The sequence below is a fragment of the Sturnira hondurensis genome, unplaced genomic scaffold (assembly GCF_014824575.4).
Source record: "Sturnira hondurensis isolate 20B ecotype Veracruz unplaced genomic scaffold, ASM1482457v3 Scaffold0000648, whole genome shotgun sequence".
Classification (NCBI taxonomy): Eukaryota; Metazoa; Chordata; class Mammalia; order Chiroptera; family Phyllostomidae; genus Sturnira; species Sturnira hondurensis.
Window position 1 is genome coordinate 4,214,212 of NW_028073279.1, and position 12,137 is coordinate 4,226,348.

Sequence of the window (12,137 nt, forward strand, 5' to 3'; positions counted from 1 at the left end):
AAGACGGTGGAAACTGGGTACTTTAGTCAAAATTCAAGAAATGTACAGTTCAGATTTTTGTTCAGATACTGTGTTCCTGGATCCAGTCCATGTACCACATTGCACTTAGTTGTCATATTTCTTTAGTCCTTTCTGGTCTGACCTTTTTTCCTTACATTTGATGACCAATGGTCTTGAGGAATGATGGTCGTGTATCCTACACAATGTCCTCCCATTCTAAGTTTGTCTATAATTTTTCTTGTGATTAGACTGGGGTTACGGGTTTTTTGAAAGAATACCATAGAGGAAAAGTGCCCTTCTTATCACATACCAAGGATACATGATACCACTGGAGATGTTAACCTTCATCACTTGGTTAAGGTAGGAATTGCCCTAATACACCATTATAGTTACTTTCTTTTAACCTGCTCCATTCTTTGTTAACAAGTTACAAAGTATAGCCCATTTTCAGAGTAGGGGTGAAGTAGGATTAAAGCCATCTCCTGTTGGGAGGGCTCACTATTCATATTTAGATTAACCTGTAAGAAAGCTGTGTCTACTTTCTTAGTTTGTGTGAACTCATGCATATTTATTTTATACTTCATAGTTCAGGGCAGTGTTATTTTATTGCCCAAATTGTTCAGCTTTGGCCATTGGGAGTTCTTTCAGTTTGGCTTCTATATCTTTGACATGCTTCCATTCTCCAATAGAACAGAAAGTAAATAATGGAGAGGAGGGAAGGATTGTTAGAGAGGTTCATCAGGTAGTTAAGGGAGTGAGATCCAGCACTGTGATGAGGGTGGTGGTGGCTTCAGCCTTAAACAAGATCCTTGACAGTTAATTTAGTATCAGGAGGAGTGGGTCCATGTAGGATTACAAGCAAGTTTGCGGTCCCTGAAAGGGACCAATAAACATACTATAATTTTTTCCAGCCACATTGAAGCACTTGGGTGCTTACACAGGGCACAAGGTGTTGTAGTTCTGTACACAGAAATAAAAGATAAAACATGTAATGAGTAATAGTACCTAAGTGTCTGTATTTATCAAAATAAAAGGTACCGGCATGAGAAAAGCATGTATAATAATTGGGTAAATTCCTAAATACTTAGTAATGACTGATTAAAATAAATCTAGGAAGATTATTAGGAAAGCTGTAGCATTACTCAAAGAAGTAAAAAGACCTGGATTTAGAGCTGAAAATGTATAAAGATGACCTCTTTCCCATTACCTCAATGTAGTGGGGGGAACACTTCATAAAAATTTGCATTGAAGAAAACAAAAGATAAAATGGGAAGAATTGGTTTTGTCTGAATGAAAAGGCAAACCTTAAGAAATTGACTTAAGTAGTCTTAAAGAACAAGTTAATGGATGAGTAAGGTGAGCTAATTTGTAAAGGTTTGATTATATCTTTAGGGGGCCAAAAATAACTGGCTTTGTGGAACCTTGGAAAACAGACTTCAAAATAATGCCATCTGAATTGAACTATACCACATTAAGTGCTGATCGGAAACAGTGATGAGTTGAAGACCTTTTGTACTTACCCTAACTGTAGCCTACCAGTGGGATCATCACAAAACTTAGTATCTCCAACTGAATGTAACATGAAGTCGTTTGCTTTTGCAGGGGTGTCTAACCTTTTGGTGTCTTTGGGCCACACTGGAAGAAGAGGAGTTGTCTTGGGCCACACATTAAATACACTGCAACATGTATTCCCAAAAAGTCTCAATGTTTTAAGTAAATTTACGGTTTTGTGTTGGGTCACATTCATAGCCACCCAGAGCAGCATGTGGCCACAGGTTGGACACCACTGCATGGGTATAATCCAGCTGTACAGTTAACAGAGATAATTGATTTCTGTTTTGTCCCCCTTAGAATCAAAGTGCCTGGTATGAATTTCTCACAGTAGCTGTATGACCCTTGGCATGTTTTTTATACCTGGCACATAAGTATATAGCAAATATTGGCTACTGTTACTACTACGCCCTACTCATGTCTTAAGATACTTTTTTTAACTTTAAGATTTTATTTATTTTTAGAGAGGGGCGGGGAGGGAGAGAGGGAAAGAAACATTAATTGGTTGTTTCTCACACCCCCAACTGGGGACCTGGCCCACAACCCACGCATGTGCCCTGACTGGGAATTGCACTGGTGACTTTCAGTCTATGGGATGATGCCCAACCCAATGAGCCACACTGGCTGGTGCTTAAGATATTTTATATATACTAATATGCAGATTCCTTCCACAGCATCAAATCCATACCTCTGCCTACAGCGTATGTCCCTCTAAACAAATGTCAGTTTTACCATATGTAAGTTCCCCTAAACTATTAGTCCATCAAAATCAGTGCTAAAGTTCTTATTGCATAGCATTATCAGAAACTTGAAAATACTTAGATTTCTATTTTTTCCTCACTACAAACCAAACCTTACTTGACTTGGTAGTTCTACCTCAAATCTCAAACCCACAGTTTTATTACTGCTGCCGCTGTACGGTTTATAGGCTAAGGTACTACAGTTGACTCCTTGAGTGGTCATCTTGTTCCCAGTTCTATCCAGCAAATAGGTGTTCCATAGGATTTGCCAAATTTATTTACCAAGCAATGATCCTTTAATCTCTGATACCAGAATGGTGTTAACAATCATTTATGCTGTCAGTGTCTTACCAGCATTCTGTTTTAAACTAAAATCCTTTTACTTGTCATGTAAAAGATATGTTTGTTTACTGTTTGTAGAGTGGAAAGGAGGGAGAGACGCATCAATGTGTGCTTGCCTTTCACTTTTTAAGTACTGACACCTCACCACCTCATCCTTTCTTACCACAAATCTCAAATGCTGTGGACACAGCTTGTACACGCTCCACGTGAACCATGCTGAACTACTACTTTTGATAGACTTCTACAAGTTTCCCATGACTTGCGTGCCCCACACACAATTTGCTATCATCCCTTTCACCCTTGGACTTAATAACTCAGTTCAGAATAGTAGGATACCATCATGGTACCTGAGTTGCCATAGGAGTTAGGTGAATTTCTTGATAGGCCTTGTCTTGACCCACTATTGCCAATCTCTAGAACAGCCTGTCATGGCAAGCAATATTTGACAAGGGAGTTAATATCTTCTATATTGAGATTTTGATCAGTTGTATTTTTCTTGGTACTAATAATTAAAGGCTTGTTTTTACTGAAAAACATGATCACTGGATTTTTTATTCTGATACCTATCTTTGCGAGATGGACCAACATCAAAACCAGTTATCAAACATGTCTCCAGACCTTTTTCCCTCTTCAAGTTTAATAAAACCATTTCTTTACAAGCTGAAAAAGATTTAAAGTTAGCAGTCCAGCCATGGTTTCAATGTATTACAGAGCTCTAGAAGTTTCATGTAAGTAAATTGTTCATTGTAATCAGTATTAGAATATGTAGCCTCTGTTGCAAACAACTAAGATAGCAGTGAGATCAGCAGTCAGCCTTACAGTGTACATTTTGAAAACAATTCTTTTTAATACCACCAAAGACAGAAGCACTAGAAATTATGCTAGTAATATTTTAGGTCAAATACTAGTTTATTTCTAATATGCCTCTGTGAAGATAGTAAGCTAAGCAAGTTCATCATTGGTAAGTTGAGTTCCTTTAGAGTACACCTTTAATCTAAGTGCAGTGTGGTGCCTTATTTGAAAAGAAAGCAACAAATTTTAAAAAATGGCCTTATTTGTGATGTGGGAACATAATAAGTAATAAAGTTGAAAATGGTTCAGTGTAGATTAAAATGCTGTCCATAATGAAGTGTAGTTTACCAGAAAGCTCAAAAAGCTCTTAGAAGAACATAGCTTGATAATTAACACCAGTGAATTTTGCTAACATCATACATTTTGTTAGCGGGAAAAAAAAAAAAAATTTGGGCATACATAGACTAACACCACCACCTGTTAGGAAAGAAGTGCGTGATTTGACTGATTGCTCAGTAGGGAAAAAACCTGAAAGTCAAAAATACAAAGTGGAACTGTTGAATAAAAGAAGTCTGATGAATTAATAGTCTTTCATTATATTAATTATAATATCACCTCTGTAATCCACGTTTTGATGTCAAACTTGAAAATGTTGCTTGTCAATGATTAAACACTTCTCTACAGAATTCTGAGCAGGGAAAATAAATCGTCTGCATTTTTGTCATTTGACAAAATGTGGCTATGAGAACTTAAGAATTTTAATTTGGTATTAGTTACCATAATCAGAACATAGGGCATATTTGTACCTTTGAAAATGGTATGATTTGAATTACAAGATTTCATTGCCCTATGCACACTTAAAACTGTTATTGTTAATGCATTAAAATCAAGAAAGGTCAAAAGGTGCTGCTCATTCTCTACCAGAAATTACAGAGCATACTACTCAGGCTATGTACCCTGTGCTGCTGAACCTGCCCCACTGGATATTGGGACATTGCACTTGTAACAGTTATTTTCACCATTCTTTCAAATAATGATTATGGAAGCGGATTTAAATCCAGGTTTCTCATAAAGCATTCCATATCAAGGTCTAAGGCAAGTATCTGACATGAAAAATGTAACTTGGCCTGTGAGTTTGGTAAACTTACTGGAAAGTAGCAAACCCATGTTCTCTATGCGTGGAAGACCTTTCCTTCGTGTGTCAAAAAAGGGAAAAATACCAATTTTAAGTTAACTTGGGTATTAAAAAAGCTTTCAGGAATTTAACACATTTAGACATTTAACACATTGACTGTATCACGCACACCATTGTATTCTGTGTCATTAGTTAATGCTATTTTGATAGTACAGGATGGGGACCTGCATGAATGTATCATGCACACCACTGTATTCTGTGTCATTAGTTAATGCTATTTTGATAGTACAGGATGGGGACCTGCTTTCACCCCACCCAGTATTTGCTGGGCTTTTTGAATCAATATGACCTCTTCATTACTGTAAAATTCTTAATTTTTTTTCATTTAGTACAGGCCTTTAAGGCTAATTTTGCATCAATATCTAGATCATAGGAAAGAATTACGTTTATTTGATTGTATGTTGATGGTGTTTCTACTGTGTGCTAGGCAGTGAACTGACTGATTAGATGGTGAAATATATTGTGAATTATACATTAAAGCAGGGGAAACAATTACAAATTTTGGTTAGTACTGGGCAGCAAGTAAAAAGTAGGAGTGGTTTATTTATAGTGATGAGTAGAAGACCTAAAGGTCAAGCAAATTATTTTTGGGAGCCTAATTCTTAAAAGAGCTGTGCCAGAGTTGCAAAGTATTTTTAAGATGATATAGCTAGCAAAACTGCTGTATGGCTAGATAAAAAATGCCATAAGGTGGTAGAGAGGCCCTATCATGTCAGGTTTACAGGCAAGAGAAGGAAATTTGAGTTGTATTTGAAGAATAGTTGGAAAATATTGAAAGGTTTGAAATGGTGTAGTTTTAATACAAACAAATTTGGCTTGCTGTTTGGAAAACAGAAAGGCATACTCAATACGACGAGAATGGCCAGAGAAGGCTTGCTTAAGCAGATGAAGGTTACACTTCAGTATTCAAAACAAGATAGCACTTAGTAAGTCAAGGGAACATAATTTACACAATACAATTCAATAGTGGTTACTAAAAGAAGGTAGTTAACATGAGAAAAATAAGATTTGATTATGGTGATTTTTCTTAAAGATAAATTTTAAAAATAGGTGAAGTCTACCAGGCCAATTAAACTTATATCAGTAAGTAAATAAAAGTGAATTGCACAGTTCAATTAAATTACAGATTATCAGGCAGGATTAAAGTAAAATTCCTGAACTCCATTATATCATAAGACATTCAGAGTAAGACCAGAGGTTGAAGATGGAAAAGATACCATGACAATATTAACCAATATGTAATGTGGCAAAGTGATAAACTATTCCAGTTAAGCAGCAGAGAGATGCGTAGGAACACTTCAAAATGATAAAAGCACAATTTAAGGTAATCAAACTTGTAGTACCTAATTATGTAACTGCAAAACGTAGACCTAAAAGGACAAACAGCTCCCTATAGTTCAGAAATCAATACTAAATAGTAACTAATAAGAAAAAAAGTGTTAAGCATGTAAAATATCTGAACAACAACCAATCTCACCTAATTATCATCAAACACTACACAGCTGCACGTGGAACATGTACACATACAGTCATACCTCAGTACTTGACAGCTTCAGGACTCCAAAACCTGTACTCATCACATTTTGACAAGAAAAAAATGTTTCAGCACTAGGCACTTGCTTGGGACTTAGGCATTTGCTAGAACTTGTATAAGTCACAACATCGCCCTGTAAGAGAAAATGCTTTATTGTTCAGTACTTGGCACTCAGGAGTTTTGGGATGAATTAATGGGTACTGAGGTAACACTACTTGATTCATACAACAATTCTCAAATGATTTATCACAGGAGATTTTCTGACCACTATGGAATTAAACTAGAAATCAATGACAAAACTGGAAAGTAAAAGTTTTGAATTAAACATCTCCGTGATGGAAAAAGAAATGACAATGGGAATATAAAATATTCTGAATGAATGATAAAAATATTTGTGGGATTCAGCTAAAGCAGTACTTAGAAGGGAATGAACAGCTTTGAAATATATTAGGAAAAATATATTTGGGAAAAATTAGATATTACCTTATCTAATTTTTGTTTCAAGAATGGAGAATATTAAAGTGGAGAAATAAGCAGAGAACTTGTGCTTCAGGACAAGATTTTACCCTTTCATCTGAAACAAATGAAAAAACATCCTGGCACAGCTGGAGAGCATCTGCAGTGACCTGGAGAGCTCTGACAGATGACCTGCCAGACATTACTTCCAATGAGTGTGACTCCCGTCACTCCTGAACTGCAGCCTGTCCCTGGTCTCCCAGAGCCCAAGGTGTGCCAAGCCCAAGTTCCCATATGAACCTCTATTAACCCAGCAGAGGGAAAGACTGACTTGAAGCAAAAAGGTGCAGAAGCCAGAGTTTGAAGTGGAATGAATGCTCCTGTTCTGAGAATTCCCCCTGAACAATGAAATCCCAGAGAGAGAGGTCCCCATCACTCCCTCATCAACAAATTACAGAGTGATAGGGTAAATTAGACCACAGGGAACCTGTTTGTATAGCAGCCATTAGGAAACATGAAATCAACAAGAGGTAGCAGCAGCTGCATACCACAGAAAAGGAAGTGTTGGCACTTTGAATCCAGGCAAGTTAACTGCCTGAAAGAACCCCCAAATCCGTAACCTTTTTGGGAGGAAACAATAGAATTCACAGTCACTACAGTACATTAATGACTAATTTTCAATTAAAAATTAGCAGTCATGTAATGAAATCGGAAGAAAACTTTGAAGAAAAGGCAGTCAATTCAAAGGGACTCAGTGTACCCAGATGTGTGATTTAACAATGACTTTAAAGCATCTCGAGAATTCCGGCCAAGATGGAGGCATAGGTGGAAACACTGTGCCTCCTCGCACAACCAAGTTTAAAGACAACAAAGTTTTAGTAACAAAAACTCAACCAAAGCACAGAAAATTGAACTATATGGAAGTCCAACAATGAACCGTTCAGCCAGACTGATAAAAGGACCGGAGCCAACGACTGGCGGAGCAGGGTTGCGCAGGAAAACTCAGCCAGACCTACCTAGGTGTGTGGGTGGCAGTTGGCAGATCCCAGGCATGGGGTTGCGATGGGCAGACCCAGTGAGGGGGCAAGGCAGCAAACTGCCCGCAGTCACACATTCGTGCACAGATAAACCGGGCAAAGGAGCGAGCAGTGAGACAACCACGCAGGCCCTAGTGGCGGGAAGCAGCAGAGGTGACCCCCATCGCCCCTCTTTGACCCTGCCTCCACATACAGCGTCACAACCCAGCAACTGGGGCTCCCTGCCCTGGTGAACACCTAAGGCTCCACCCCCCCCCATACATAACAGGTGCGAACAGAACAAACATTATGACTCAAGAACAACTCAAAGCCCCAGAGCCTATAATTCTAAGTGACCAAGAAATAGCCAGTCTTTCAGATGCACAGTTCAAAATACTGGTGATCAGGATGCTCACAGAATTGGTTGATTTTAGCCACATATTAGAGGAACATATGAAGGCTAAAATAATTGAAATGAAGGGAAATGCACAGGAAACCAATAGTGATGGAAAGGAAACTGGGACTCAAATCAAGGGAGTGGACCAGAAGGAAGAAGAAAATGACCAAACAGAAAAGAATGAAGAAACAAGAATTCAAAAAAAATGAGGAAAGGCTTAGGAACCTTCAGGACATCTTTAAACGTTCCAACATCTGAATTATAGGGGTACCAGAAGGGGAAGAGGAAGAACAACAAGTGGAAAACTTACTTGAACAAATAATAAAGGAGAACTTCCCCAGTCTGGCAAAGGAAATAGACTTCCAGGAAATCCAGGAGGCTCAGAGACTCCCAAAGAAGTTGGACCCAAGAAGGAACACACCAAGGCACATCATAATTACATTAGCCAAGATTAAAATGAAGGAGAGAATCCTAGAAGCAGCAAGAGATGAGGGGACAGTCACCTACAAAGGAGTGCCCATCAGACTGTCTGCTGATTTCTTAAAAGAGACCTTACAGGCAAGAAGGGGCTGGAAAGAAGTATTCCAAGTCATGAAAGGCAAGAACCTACATCCAAGATTGCTCTATCCAGCAAAGCTTTCATTTAGAATGGAAGGGCAGATAAAGTGCTTCTCAGATAAGGTTAAGTTCAAGGAGTTTATCATCACCAAGCCCTTATTACATGAAATGTTAAAGGTACTTATCTAAGAAAAAGAAGATAAAAAATATGAAGTGAAAGGACAGCAAACTCACAGTTACTAACAACCACACCTAAAACAAAAGCAAACCAAGAGGACAGCTAGATCAGGAGTGGAACCATAGAAATGAAGAACACATGGAGGGTTAACAACAGGGGAATGGGAAGAGGAGAAAGGGGGAGAAGGTACAGAGAATAAGTAGCATAGATGGTAGGTAGGAAATAGATAGGGGGAGGGCAAGAATAGTATGGGAAATATAGAATCTAAAGAACTTGAGACACGTGGACATAAACTAAAGGGGGGGAATTGTGGGGGAGGGGGTGTGCAGGGTGGAGGGGAATGAAGGGAGGGAAATAGGACAACTGTAATGGCATAATCAATAAAATATATTTAAAAATAAAAGAAATAAGGATTTTTTTAAAATAAAAAATAAAGCATCATATATTTTGTTAAAATGGCAACTGCATCGACTGATATTTGTGCCTTAAATTTACTTTGGGTTCCTGAGATAAGTCCCATTTGATAATGAAAACTACATATTTTTTCCAAATTTTCATAAAAACTGTACATAGTTTTTAAAATTGGGTTTCATATGAGATCCTACCACCATGTCAAATCACAAAAGCCACTGAGGTTAACATTCTTGCTGCAGTTATTTTTGGATTAAAAATATCAAAGAGTTTTGCACTAAAAATAAACTCCATACATGTATAGGCTTTTGTGTATTTTTCTGTATCTCTAACAACTTGTACAGTGTCTGACATGGTATGCTCAATAAATATTTACTGAATGAGTGAATGACTAAAAAATATGATGAAATTACCAGTTGATGCCATGGAGTAAGAATAGCAGATATTTTCCATCCATAACGAGGTAATCAAAGGCCTGATTATGTTAACCTAGTTATTAATTGCATTTTTTAACCCATGTCTGTGTTAAGATTTCTTTTTTTATATATATATTTTATTTATTTATTTTTTAGACAGAGGGCAACAGAAGGAGAAGGAGTGGGAGAGAAACATCAATGTGTGGTTGCCTCTCATGTGTCCCCTACTGGGGATCTGGCCTGCAACCCAGGCATGTGCCCTGACTGGGAATCTAACTGGCCACCCTTTGCTTCACAGGCCTGCGCTCAGTCCACCGAGCTACACCAGTCAGGGCTGTGTTAAGATTTCTTAATAGGCCCTGGCTGGGGTAGTTCAGTGAACTGAATGCCTGCTTGTGAACTGAAAGGTCACCGGTTCAATTCCCCATCAGAGCACATGCCTGGGTTGTGGGCTAGGTCCCCATTTGAGGGTGTGTGAGAAGCAACTGATTTGATGTATCTCTTGCACATTGGTATTCCTCTTTCTCCCTCCCCTCTACTCATTCTAAAAATAAATAAATAAAATCTTTAAAAAAATATTTAATAGAACTTCAGTAGAAAGTAAATAGAATACATTTAATATTGTCATGAATTTTAAAATGTAAGCTACAAAAGGCACACAATTTGTGGATTAAAATCATTTCTAGGGCAAAAATATATAATGGGATAATATATACATTAATTTTTGAAAAGTATTTGAATATGTAGTCTTTCAATTATCTGACTCCATAACTTTAATCCTCTACTGGTTTATGGATTAAGCAGACATGCCAGTTTGTACACTCAAAGGAAAACAAAATGACCAGAGTTACGTATTAGTAAGTAAACCCCACCCTGGCTGGTGTGCCTCAGTGGATTGAGTGCTGGCCTTCCAACCAAAGAAAGGGTGGTGGGCTGGATTTCCAGTCCAGGGCACATGCCTGGGTTGCAGACCAGGTCCCCAGTAGGGGGCGCGCGAGAGGCAACCACACATTGATGTGTCTCCTTCCCTTCCCCCTCTCTAAAAATAAATTAAATTAAATTAAATTAAATTAAATTAAATTAAATTAAGTAAACCTTTAGGAAAGATGTCAGAGTTTCCTTAAGCAAAGAATATATTTGTCTTTCAGAAATGTTTAGTGTACAGCATGTAATTAGACTTTTGGACACGAGAGGGTGCTGGTGACCAAAATTCAGAAATTCACACTATTTTTCTAACACCAGAAAGTGTCAAACAGAATCCAAGTGTGAGTGCCCTACTTGCGTGAATCCTCAGATCCCCCAAATTACTGGTTTGCAATGCTAATAGCTACAAAACAGATCACTTAGAGTGAATTAAAATGCTGAAAGAAGAAAAGTGTTACATCAAAGATCTGAAATGCAACATTTTTGGTGCATCAGTGTACAGGTGAGTAAAAGAGGGTAACAATTGGGTACTACCTGGTTGATAGTTTCTTCCTATTATATGAAGTCCAGTTGACTACAGCATGCACTTCAATGAAGAAAGTAAAGAAAAATTATGATTTCACATTTTTATTTTTTAAGAATTTGCATTTTATTTTTCAATTGCAGTTTACTTTTAAATTATTTTCTATTAATTTCAGGTGTACAGCACAGTGGTTAGACAATCATATACTGTGCAAAGTGTTTCCCCCAATATTTCTAGTACCCACCTGGCACCATACATAGTTATCACAATATTATTGACTATATTTCCTATGCTTTTCTTTACATTCCCATGACTATTCTGTAACTATCAAATTGTACTTGTTAATCTCTTTGTCTCTTTCACCCAGTTCCACAACTTCCCTCCCTTCTGGTAACCACCAGTCTGCTCTCTACCGTCTGTTTCCATTTTGTTTGTTCATTGAGAAAAAAAAAGTTTAAAGAAGTCAAATATTTATAATGAAATGAGAATAATGCAGCTTTGTTCTTTTAGCTATACTATATGAATCATGAAAAGGTCAGATTTTTAAATAAAACAATTATGCTAGAAATTTATTAGTGAAAATTAAATTTAGTATGTTTTTTCTTTGGCTAAAATGTATATCTAAGATTACCATGAAGTATTCTACTTTTCAAATGACATTCTAAAAAAATACTTTCCCAATTTGGGGGAGGGGGGTGAGAGTAATAAGACAAAGTTTAGGGAACATTTAAAAAGCAAACCTCTTCACTATTCCTTCCTAGCTATTATTCTCATAGAAACATGACATTTAAAAAGAAAATTGAAAAGTGAAAAAATTTTAAATAGCAGTAAAACATAAATTACAATGAACTTAGTAATGTGACTAATGCATATTGTTAAAATGGAGTTTAAATTACATTTTTACTTTTCCCCAACCAAAGATGTTTTTTCAAGTTTTCATACAGAATAAAATAACACAAAACGAAAAAATGCAGGAGAACATATTCTATCACATTACCTACCATTCATTTACATCCCCCAAAGATACCAACTCAGCTGGAAAAAACGAACTGGCATGACCAGCTCCAAAAGTCCATCTTAAGTCTGGGTAATGGTCTTCATAGT